This window comes from Ambystoma mexicanum, chromosome 7q, assembly GCF_040938575.1.
Source record: "Ambystoma mexicanum isolate Mex_15411 chromosome 7q, UKY_AmexF1_1, whole genome shotgun sequence".
In the NCBI taxonomy this organism is placed as follows: domain Eukaryota; kingdom Metazoa; phylum Chordata; class Amphibia; order Caudata; family Ambystomatidae; genus Ambystoma; species Ambystoma mexicanum.
This window is the reverse complement of record NC_090941.1, coordinates 505,738,228-505,751,218: the sequence shown is the minus strand read 5'-3', so window position 1 is coordinate 505,751,218 and position 12,991 is coordinate 505,738,228.

The window sequence follows — 12,991 nt, the reverse complement described above, 5'->3', positions numbered from 1 at the left end:
CTTGGTGCAAGCCACATTACAGCAATGATAGCCTAATACACATTTTTGGTAGCCATTGGGACACAAGTGTGTTTTTCTTAATTCCTGCTCTCTGCCATTTTGTATTTTAGGGCTTCCTTTGTTCAGGGCAACCACAAGAAAGGCTCAACATAGCCATTCTGACCACATGGGCTATCTGTGAGCCCCCATACTAGTTTATGCCAGTGTAGGGCCCTGGCTCTCCCTTTTACTTCCTGTGGGACTGGTCTAGGCTGAGTGGCAGTCCTACTGACCAGCCATTATGGTTAGTCCTCTGATCTTTTGCCCCCAGTCCCTCTAGTGATGTCAAGTCCCTTTTTCGCAATGGTACTTAAGGCCCTACCTCTCTCTCTTGCTACTGTGTTCTGGAACCTGGAAGAAGCAGGCCTCCTGACCTTATGAAGGTCATTTTCTGCAGGTCCCTTATGGTTTTATTAACCCCTTCCTCAGATTTCTGGCTGGGTTCAGTGGTTTGGGCATATCCCAGTTTGGGTTTTCTGCTCCTGGAGGTTCAGTGCAGGCTTCCGAATTCTCCTGCATCCTCCCCCGTGCACTGGATCAAGCCTTCAATGCTGTAACAGTTTTCTGGGCCATTTACTGCCATGGCCTGCTGGCTTGTTGCTGGAAGCTGTTGCCAACTGGAAGGGTGTTGTGTCCCCAACACCCCTCTTGAGCTGCTGCTTTGGATTTCTGAGGGTGCCTCGGGCAATTATCCCCATCCTAGGATAGTTTTCTGCTGTGCTGTGTAAGGAAAGATTTCTCTTTTGGCACCTTTCCCTCCATAGTTCTATGGAACCCCAAACTTGGATTTTGTTATCGAACGTGTCCTGAATTTTTGCATGGAAGGGTAAGCTTTCAGCTTCACTCCCCGGGTCTTTTGCTTATTTTGTTATGGGGAAACTGATCAGTCATGCAGACTATAAGGACTGGGAAAATTATGTTTCCCTTTAGTCTTTTTACCTTTTTGGTAACCTTTTAACAGTGAACACAGCATCTTACAGTGCGGTGCAGTGGGGATACTTTTGTATCACCCTAGTCTTTTACACTTGGGATTTTTGGCTACTTTTCTATCTGCCTAAAGACAAGCTGGTGGCAGCAATTATATTTGTACCATTTTTTTCTAGTGTGCACATTCGCGTTTAGCACGAATGGCTACTCAATGTGGTTTAAGAAACTCATGGTGGCAACAGTAAAGACATACACAAGTTATCACAGCTCAAGGGTTTTTATTAAACTGTATAATGGGTGAGAAAAACACCTTATCTAAACCTAAATCTAAGATGGAAGGAAGCTACGACCATCAAATAATAATAGGGCAGTCCTAGTTGCGTCTTGGCAAATAAAAAGGCCCTATACTACAAAAACCTATTGCCAATCCTTACAACTAAGTTACAAAATAGTGGGGAATAATGTTCTCAAGAAAAGAAAGAGGTGTTCACCAAATGATAAGTCAGGATGGTATGGCTGGGGTCTCCCTTTCCCATGTTTTTAGCACCGGACAAGACAGCACCTTTGAGCACAGCACACTCCCTCGCCATCACGAGGTTACAGTTCCTTTCAACGATGCCAGCACCTTCTGCCGCTAAGACTCTTACCTGCAAAGTCTCGTGCCTTAGAAGGCCTACTGAATGATAAACAATAAGCAAAACGAAAGTTCCTTTGGTATTCCTTCACGTTGGGCGATTGCTCTTCCCTTGGATAACCCTCAACCGGGCTCTGATCCTTCTTGTAACGTTAGCCTCCCTCAATCGGGATCACTATGGCCTTTCACTCAAAATCGTATTATTCAAAAGTCTCAATGTCTTTTTCAACAACTCTTCATTGTGGACTTCCCTCATCTGTGTTCACGCTTGTCTCCACAATGCCCTTAGTTTTTCAGCCCAAAGTCAAACTTTTTCTCTAGCCCCCAATCCGGTTACACACATTCACAGTTCGATCAGTTTTCTCCAATATGTCAAACTTTCGAATCTATGAGGGGTTTTGCTCGACCCTCATACGACCATTTTGACACTTCACACTGGCCTCTCCTACGGCCTCTTGGCTCTCGTAGTTTCATCAAAACAACATAACCCAAAATGTTTTCAGTTAGAGTCCTTCAAATGATCGTCCCTGTGACGCCGGACCATTGTGCTTCTGAACCTTCTACTGGTTTTTTTTTAAAGTTCAATTACACAAGTTCTTTGTTCAACAAGGTTGCCGCCTGCAACCTTGGGCCCAGCACAGTTCGGTTTTACTATTAGTCTTCGACTCACTGGCTGTGCTGAATTGTTGGAATTTCTTGTATCAGGAGTGTAAGAAAGGCATGGTATCAAAGGAAGACAGGCACAAGTGATCATAGTTCAAGGGGTGTTTATCAAACTGTAGACATGGGTGAGATAAATGCTTAATCTAAAATGGGAGCAAGCTGCGACCATCAAATAGTAACAATACGGTCTGAGTCGAGTCTGGTCAAATAAAAAGGGTCTATACTAAAAAGAAACTATTGCCAATCCTTACCGATTTGCTATAAAATAGTGTGGGATAATGTTCACAAGGAAAGAAAGAAGAGTTCACAAAATGGTAAGTCAGGATTTTATGGCCTGGGTCTCCCTTCCCCAAGTTTTTTAGCACAGGACAAGGCAGGACTCTTGAGCACAGCACACTCCTGGGCTTCTCTGGCTCGAGCTTACAGTTCCTTTTCTCTATATCAGGGCCTTCTGTGCCCAAGTCTCTTCTCATGCAAAGTCTCTTGCTTCAGATGGCCTGATATACCCAAACCAACAAAACAAACAGTTCCTTCTGGTAACCCTCATGTCGGTTGATTATATTTCACCCTAGGATCCCCCTCAGCAGAGCTCCAATCCTTCTTTCAGCGTTAACCTCTCAATTGCCAATTTAAACAGAGGCTTCCAAAAGGGCGATCATGTCTCGCTGGGTCACTCTGTTATTCTATGGCAAGAGCGTGCTTCACAATATCACAGTTTGCACAGCGTTCCCCTCAGCCGGGTGCAAACGCAAGTTTCACCATCCCCTCAGTTGGGTTCACACTTTCCACAGTTCACAATTTCAAAGTCTCATCAGAAAGCAGGAGTTCCCTTCCCCTAGCTTTGTCTTGGCATCACTCCATCGGGTTCACATTTGCCACAGTTCACATTTCAACAAAAAGTCATTCTAGACCCCTTAGGTTCTTCCCTTTACCTAAGTGACCTTGCAACCTTGTAGGAGTTGCATAGCACTGTCTTATTCCATCTAGATTTGAAAGTTTATCTTACCAGGAAATCTACTGTTTGCTGCACTCAGCATGTAGTTCTTTAAAAAAACTACATTTCCCTGCTGACCTAGCGGCAATTTAGCTCCCTTAGTAGCGCGTTAGCGCCGGCACATAAGCAGGGGCCAGTTTTCCACCAGTTCGTGCCTTGTCGCGGCACCCCGGTCTTAGACTCTCTTCACGCCAATGGATATAGCTGTTAGTGGGAACAAAGCAGCAGACTAGAACATTTGACAGCATAAGGGAAAAAGCTGATATGGGACTCATTCCCACGGAGTAGGTAACTTCTCCAATTTTTGAGCTTTTTGTACCTTTTACACGGTCCACAATGCTGGAGTCTGCAGAGGCCGCTAAGCCTCAACACCCCACTACATCTACACTCTTAACTGTTGCATATAACACAGATGATTTGCAAGAATGTCCCCAATTTGATCACCCCTTGACAGTGCTAGAAACCAAACAACCACTTGTGCTGGTACAATCTAGTCCTACCAGCAGCTTTGCAACTACAGCACATGTCACCCCTACGCTGGAGGCCTCTAAAAGGGAACAGGAAAATGCCTACAGTATTGCCAGTCCACCTGAAATGTATACAATTGACCCCTTTTCAATCCCGTAAATAATGATTCAAGACATGTGGGGGCACTAAAATGTATGATCCTTAACACAAGATCTCTTATTAAACACCCAGTGGATGTAGCCGACTACATTAACACACACATAATTAACCTCTGTGCCATTACGGAATCTTGACTACGAGAGGCTGCGGGACCCGCATTAACACTTGCCCTACCCACAGAGTTAAATATTCTGAGAACAGATCCTGGCAAGGGGATTGATTGGTGGAGGAGTAGCCCTGTTATTCCATTACTGTCTCCATATCAGAAAAATGGATAACATCTGCCTGGCAGATTGTGAACTATTATGGGCTAAATTACAAATAAACCAGAATGAGACAGTAAATATCCTGCTCATTTATAGGCCACCTCACCTCAGAGTATTGCAGATTTTCTGATTAACCTCAGTGACCTAATTGTAGCCAGCCTTAAACCTAAATCTAAAACATTGATTTTGGGTGATTTTAATCTGGGCTACGAGGCATATCGGATTCTCAATCCACATTAGTCAGCAATACATTTTGTGATCTAGGTTTCACCCAACATGTCAAGAAACCAACCCATGTTAAGGGCAGAATCCTGGACTGGGTGCTCACCCAGAATCTCTCCATCAACAATTTGGGGAGTAACCTCTGTCCCTGGTCTGATCATTACCTCCTAGAATGGAGTATGTCTCTTCCTAGTTACCAGAAAAATAAGTCAATCAGAGAAGACCTGGGTGACATACAGAAACATGTGCAAACTGACCCCGGATGCTATGGCCCCTTTTATAGCTGCCTGTTATGCTCACCTGGCTCCCACAGGGGTGTCGAGCGGAACTGGACAGCCACGTCTCCACCAACGTGATGCGTAGTGCAGAGATGACTGACTGGACTGGCCCACCTAGCTTCGTCTGCTTGACCCGTAGAAGTAGTCTCCTAAAGAAGGGGAAAAGGAATTAGCCACCGGTGGATTTGAGTATTAACACCTCACTGCGTCTTCACTTATCACTTCTGACATTCCCTTTCACAAAGCTCACCTTATAGTTTTGTATGATGAGCTCTCCATCCTGCGAAGAATGCAGGGGCGCGTTGATGGCCAGTTACTTCACTGGCTTGAGGATATTGGAAGAGTTCTGGACAAATCTTGGCTCCAAACCTCCGGGCGAAAGGCCGTGAGTATATAGTTCTAATGAGTTCAAAATGTCTGATTAATCACTCTTGTCCAATTCCTTGTTTCTTTTGCAGCTTAGACCCAAAAGATGATCGTCTTGTGGCAGCTAAAAGCGTTCAGGTAAGAGTCTGTGTTTTGTAACACTGTCCGGTAAATGATGCCAAGGTTTAACTCGCAGCTTTCTCTTTTCTTGCAGGTGCAGCATAGAAGGATTTGGCGTGCTGGTGGATAATACCTCCTGCAGTAAAATCAGGTAAGCATATGGTGGCAAGAGATTGTCTTTGTTTGTTCCCTTGGCTCACCTTGTTGTTTTCTTGTCCCCCTTAGGCGCTGGAATGCGGCAACCAGGTGATGGAGACAGCACCGGATCGTAGAGATGCTGCGAGGAACGGCGAGTATGGCGCGGCGCTGCTGCTGGCGATGCAACGTGTTTAAAATGGAGTCTGTTTCTGGTTCGAAGATGCGCTGAATCCGAAATCAGGTAAGAAATCCAGTAAAGTTCTTGTTCTAACCTTTCTTCTTCTTTCCCTTCTTTCTAGTCGCTCTGGACTCGAGGCGGGCGTGGCAGGATGCTGGATGCTGACTGCAGACACGGTGAGCGTTACACTGCTGGACGCAGAATAATGCGAAGCATGTGCTGCTCTTCGGGCGTGGTTTAAATAGCCTTCAAAGTAGTCCCAGGTAAGTAATTCTCCACAGCCACACCCAAGTAACAAAATAGTCCCTAAGATAAAATAGTCCCTTCAAGCCTCACATGGGCTTGGATGCTTGGATCCCTTGCAGCATGGTCTGCATCAGGTAAGTTTTAACATATGAGCCTGACGCCTATGGCGCCAGGACTGATGTCCCATATGAGACTGGCGCCATAGGCGCCAGGACTGTACCCAGATAGCCCCTAACAGGGGTTGCTGGGTTTGCTCCAGGTAACATGATGCCTGCTTCCGGGGTTGATGGACTTGGTCTGGATGCCCAGGGGTAGGCATCATGACACTGCCACCATTAACAACTTAGACACACTGAACAATGTGGAAGAGCTTGCGAAAGCTTACTGTGATACCCTTGAAAGTAGCCACTAACTATCTTGCCCCTTTGAAAACACATCTGTCTAAAGACAAACCTAACAGAAAATGGTTCTCTCCCGATATTCACATTTTAAGAACATCTAAGTTCAGGGCATTGACACAGTGGGAAAAAACCCATTCAGCAGAAGACAACACTCTCTACTCCATCTCGACAAAAGCATACCCAAAGGCTATTCTGAATGCAAAATAAATGCTACTACGACCAAAGAATCTCTGTAGCAGCTCCTGCTCAAGGGAATTATTTAAAATTCTCAAAAGAACTGAAGGATCCCTGCCCAGTTCCTTCACAGGTGGTTAAAGGCTGTAGTTGGTGTACATCCATCCAGCAGGCAATGATCAACAAAATAGAGAACATTCAAAAAAATCTCGCCCTCAAAACCAATTCGGGGGGGGGGTGGAGTTAATGTGACTCTCTCACCTGCTTGTTCTAATATGGACTATCCTAAATTTGAAATACAGTCCATTACAGAGCAATACCTAAGTGAGGTACTCCGTAAATTAAAACCAACTAACTGCAAGGGTGATGTCTGTCCCGACTCAACTGTTAAAGAATGTGGTAACCAACTTGCTCCTCTTATTACTAAATTTATAAACCTCTCCTTTAAGGAATGGCATAGCTGCTTTTGTGGCCGTCCTTGAGGGGGAAGAGGGGACGGGGCCCACCGTCTGCAAGGTTTGATCTTCCTGTGATCCTTGTGGGGGTGGGGAGGATTCCTTCTTTGGTCTTTCTGGTCCAGCAGCCCACTGATTTTCCTCTGCTCCTGACATTGTGGGTGGTACTGCAGAGCTTCTGGGCGTTCTAGCTCTCCCTGGCTGGTCCCCGTCCCTCCTGCTATCGCCCTGGCCCCTATTCTTGTCTATTGTGAGCCTCTTGGGACCGTGTCTGGGTGTTTCTTCCTTTATTAGGTTGTCTACCGGGGCGTCCGCTTCTTCCTGCTGAGTCAGTTCTGTATGTAGTCCTCTTGTGGGAGGAGGCCATGCAGGGGCGGGCCCAGTAGGTATGTAGTGGGGTGGGGCTCCTTATTCCTCATCTCTCTGCTGTGCAGACGTACAAGTCTCTGAAAGCCTGGGAGACCAAGTGGCTGCGGTGGGGGCCCTCGGCCTGTGACCCTCTGTTTCGGGGTCCCCCCCTAATTGATCCTTTGTGAGTGGGTCCGTGCTCCTGCTGGGGGGAGATCGGCACTTGCTGTGAGCTGGTTTCCCCTAGGCGCCCATGCCAAGGGTCGCTGCAGACCCTGTATGTTTGTGCCCTAGTGTCTTTGAACAGTCCGAATTTGTCTCCTTTCCCTCCATGGACATATAGTCTTCTGTGTAGGTAGCCTAGGCTGTTTGATTGCCGAGGTGGGAGGTGCCCTTATTGCTGAGTGGTTTGTGGCCGTCGGGGCTTGCAACTGGTCTGCCCTGCCTCCCTGAAAGAGTGAGGCCTTCTGAGTCTCCCCAATGGTGGGGGGGCAGAGGGGGAGTAGCAGCCACAGCCCGCAGAGGCCGTGCCCCTTTGCGCCAATGCCTTCTCTTCTGCTCCCAGTTAAGCTTCTAGGCCGCCCTCCAGGGGTGCCGCGAGTCCCGTCTACTTTTATTTTATTTGGTATTTGGTTACATAACCGTTTACAAAAATCAACATACCCGTCTACTTTTCTTGTGGATGGCCGCCGGGGGTGCAGAACTCCAGATCCCGTACTTCGTCTAAGTTAGGCCGCTGGGAGAGGGGAGCTCCAGGTCGCCTTTCTCAATGAGCGAATCTCGAATGGCCACGCAATTAAATGTTGACGTTATGCCGCCTGATGGGCCCCGGTGCTATAGATCCCGGTGGGGTGATCAGGCATTCGTTGCTTCCCCTTGTGTGGTATGAAGCTTCTCTGCGGCGCGGTGCCTCCTTCTGCTGCGCCCCGCTGCCTTCTCAGCTGATGTCGGGGGCCCGATCCTTGGTGCACCTTCAGTTTCACGAGTTGCTGTCCCGTTTATGCAGCTGCTACAGGCCTCGTGTGGAGGGTTGCTGTCCCATGCTGGTTGGGGGAGCAGATGGTCTTGCGGCTCCCTATTGACCGGGGGCTTCGATGTCTTGTCACCCCAGGCTCCAAGCGTGGTCTGCTTGGCATTGTGCCCCTCGGCTGGTTTTCAGTGCACTGTGTTGGGTGCTGTGTCTCTTGTTGAGGCCCGCTTGGCCGGATCAGCGTGTTTCCCGCCACTGTGTTTTCTTCAGGGCAGTCGCCTTCTCCCACGGCGTGTGCACACGGTGTGCTGCGCTAATGGTATAGTCCCTGTTCATCGCTGTTCCCCATGAGATTGGGGGCTCTGTTTAATAGGTGAATCGTGCTTCTTGTGAAAGCTGCTGGCTGGGGAGGGAGCGTGCTGAAACACGTCCTCCTTATCGAGCCGCCATCTTGGAATCACGCTGCTAAGATGGATTTCTGAACTCTGACCTGGTGGGCAGAGGTTCAGAAGGCCAGCCTAGTTTCTTGGAACAGGGTAACCTTCTGGACAAGCCAGACCAACCAAGTGTAGCTTGGCGGCGGTCAAGACTAGGTCTCAGGAGGGGTGAAGGTGACTGAAAGTAAAGGACACTTACAAATCACTCCAAGTCAGGTGTATACATATCAAAAATACAAATACATTTATTCCAAGGCCTTTGCAATTCAACACACAGTAAGAAAATCACATCAATACTATTAAACCAATACAATCCGATCTATACACATATATACAAGACCTATGGGGTCTAAAGGATGAATGCACCAAATGGGTCCACAACCTAAACAGGGAAGGAAGCGGGCAGTGCAAATTGTCTTTAGTTCCTTCAGCATCAAACACAATCCTAACTGAAAGGCAGCCTGATCCCTAAGAGGAGTGGAGCCTATTGGTCAAATGTACTTGCAATGATGGTGCACATAGTAATGCAGATGGGCAAAACGGGGTCTCTTCAAGCGTCTGTAGCAGCTCAGGAAGGTGGGTGAGGTGATGCAGAATAAGTGTGGCCACCATCGATATTTTTGAGAAAATGGTCCGACCAGACCTAGAGAAAGTTCGCTTTGGTGCACCAAAGAATAAAAACCTCAGCAGAGGCGAAATGTCAATTTTCCAAAGTCTATACACTGATGATAACATTACAATAAGACCAACGGATAAAGGGGGAGCCCTGGTACTTCAAAATACACAAGACTACATAAACAAATGTAGAAGACAACTTAATGACCACACAATCTATGCGGGAATAGACTTTGATACAACAGACGAGATTCGCACAAACCTGAAGACCTTCTCACAAACGCCGAAGATATTGAGATGATCACAAAGAAGATCAAAACATTCCTTTTGAACCCACAATCAGAGATCCCACATTTCTATCTTCTACCCAAGATTCACAAAAGACTAACCAACCCTCCAGGAAGACTCGTAGTGGAAGCAACAGGGGGATTACTCCAACCACTCGGTACATATATAGACTATTTTCTGCAACCCATAATACAAAAGAGACACACATACGTGAAAGACAGTACACATTTTTTTAACATCCTGGAAAACATACAACTTGCCGAAGGAGACATTCTATTCACAATCGACGTCAACAGCCTGTACACAAGCATTCCGCACGACCTGGGACAGGAAGCAGTAGAATGGCTCCTTCTACAAGAAGGTGAAATAGGAGCAGTTAAAGAATTTCTTCTATCATTACTTATTTTCATTGCAACCAACTCTTACTTCATGTACAACAACGAGTACTACTTGCAGGTATCAGGCACCGCCATGGGTGCGACCATGGCCCCATCTTACGCAAATGCATTATGTATCGGTTTGAAACCACTCACATTTTGGAACAAGCACAATGGAAGACAAACTAAAAATGTGGGTATGTTATATTGAGGATATTTTTGGGGGATATGGCAAGGCACAAAAGAATCATTGAATGAATTTCTTCTGTATATCAACAGTATAGATCAAAGGATCCAATTCACTTCAGAAATAGGGAACCCTAGAATATGCTACCTGGATGTGAGAGTGAATGTACATAATCAGCATATTACCACTTCTTTACATGTCAAACCTACAAACAGGAATAACCTATTACACCGTATGAGCTTCCACCCACAAAAGACCTTACGAAACCTACCATACAGCCAAATGTTGCGCTTGAAAAGGATCATTAGTGATCAAGATGAATTCGACAAAGAACTAACAAAGCTTCACAGAAAACTACAAGACCATAGCTACCCGGAAGAAGACCTAAAGGCAGCAACTGACAAAGTGGCTATCAAATCCAGAGCAAGTACTCTAGCACCCAAAGTTAAACCAGAAGCACCAATGCTAGTGTACGTATCCAAATTCTCGACACAGAGCTCACGGATAAAAATGTGGGTCAATAAAATTGGCCCATCTTAACAAACGATAATAGGACCAAAGACTTATTGTAACGCTCACCTGACTCCCACGGAGGCGCTGGCCTGGTTCGCGCTGCTGTGACCTCTTCTAAGGTGATGCGCAGGGTTCGGAAGACGGACTGGACCGGGCCCCCAAATCTGGCTTGTCTGGCTCGCAGAAGTATCCTTCTGTAGGTGAAAATGGGGGATTAACTGTCTGCGGGGTAATGCAATCAGCCTCCCACTTTCCCCTCTCACCCTCCTCGAAACCCTTCTGTGATTCCTCGTAGCGTCTCACCTGAGGGTCTGGAAGGACGAGCTCTCCATCCTGCTTCTGATGCAGGGGCGCGTTGGTATCCAGTTACTTCACTGGATTTTCGGATTGGTGAGAACCAAACTTGCTTGGCTTCCAGGTAAGTTTTTTGATAAGAGGTTCCCCTTGTGTCCATGCATTAATGTACTAATGCTAGTGTCTTTTTCCCCATAGGGGCCGGGGTACGGAATGCCGGGGAACAGGCACCGACCCGAGATGAGAGGTGAAATCCTTGTAGAAATCAGGTAAGTCTTTAATGAGCGTTTTTTGGTAATGTATTTTCATTCGCTCATTAACGCTGATGTCTCTTTTCCCCTTAGGGGCCGGAGTCTGGAAATGCAGGATGCGGCGCTGACCCGAAATGAAGAGGGAATGAATCAACAGGTAAGTCGTAACATGGAGATTTAGCTTTCCTTATTCCCTTCTCTCTCTCACCTTTTGTTCTGGTCTTTTTCTCCCTAGGCGCTGGGGCGTGACTGCGAATCCGGATGATCGCTGCTGAACATGGAGGCGCCCTGTAAAGGTGAGTGGAATGCGGCGCTGCAGTGATCGACGCGATGAGCTTTTAAATAAAAGTCTTCCTTTTCAGGATTGTCGGCGAGATGTCTCCGGGATGCGGATTTAGCAGGTAAGGACTTTTCCTTCTTCTGTTCTCTTCTTCTCTTCCTTTGCAGGTGATCCAGGATTCTGGTAGGCGTGGCAGAAGTCAGGATGCAGGAGCAGACACGGTGAGCGTCCAGCTGCTAGATGCAGAACAACGCGAAGCACGTGTGGCTGTTCGGGTGGGGTTTAAATAGCCTTGGAAGAAGTTCCAGGTATGTATCCTTCCTCCAATCAGGTATGTATTCTTCCCCGGCCACGCCCGGATGGTAAATTAGTCCCACAGGTAAAGTAGTTCCTTTCAGGCCTCAAGGAGGCCGGGATCCTGCAGCATGGTCTGCATCAGGTAAGTGCACCCAAGCACTTCCATAATGAGCCTGGCGCCTATGGCGCCAGGACTGATGTCTTTTATGAGCCTGGCGCCATAGGCGCCAGGACACTGTCCAAAGGGCCCCTATATGGGGTTGCTCTGTCCTTCCTTGGGGACTGGATGTCCGCTTTCGGGATGCAGGGCTTGAACCGGCTCCCCAGGAGCGGGCATAATGACAGCACTCCCCCCCAAGGCCCCTCCCAAGGTTGTTCCCTCTGGGGGTTTTGGTTTGTCTGGGAAGAGTCGGTGGAATTTCCTGACTAATCGAGGTGCATGCACATGGTCGATGGGTTCCCACGACCTCTCCTGAGGTCCGTACCCCTTCCAATCAATTAGGTAAGACAGTTTTGACCTAAACATTTTTGAGTCTAAAATGTTCTTCACTTCGAATTCGGGCTCCCCATCTATTAGAATAGGTTCTGGAGGTTTGAGTAGTCGGGTTCCGGGTACTACTGGTTTCAGAAGTGACACATGAAAAACAGGGTGAATTCGCATACTAGCTGGTAAATCAAGTTTAAAAGCCACTGGGTTAATTATTGCCGTAATAGAATAAGGTCCCAGATATTTTGGGTTAAAAGTTCGAGGCCCTTTGAGTGGTAAATGTCTGGTAGCTAACCACACTTGATCCCCAATCTGATACGGAGGTGCTTCACTCCGATGTAGATCAGCATTCTCCTTGTATTTTCTCTTGGCTTGTTGTAAATGCGTAGTTGCCTCTTTGAAGGCTTGGGTAATTGTAGAATGCAGATGTTCTACTGCAGGCATTCCGAGGTTCTGAGGTGAGTCAAGGTTTGAGGTTCGAGGGTGATGCCCAAACAAAGTATAAAAAAGACTGTGGCCAGTTCCAGAGTGTACCGAATTATTATATGAGTATTCGGCTATCCAAAGAATGTGTTTCCAGTTGCTTTCAGATTGCTGTAACATACACCGTAAGTATTGCTCAAGGGTCTGATTTGTCCTCTCGGTCTGACCATCGGTCTGAGGGTGGTGACTGGTCGATAATCTTACGTTGATCTGCGCCATTTGACAACATTTGAGCCAGAAGTGGGAAATGAATTGGCTTCCCCGGTCAGAGATTAGTATAGATGGGAATCCATGTAGCCGAACAATATTTTCGAGGAATTCTTTGGCTAGGACAGAAGCTGAAGGTAAACCTTTCAAAGGAATAAAGTGGGCCATTTTGGAAAACAAATCCACAATTACCAGAATAGTATTGTACCCCGAACAAGGAGGCAGGTCC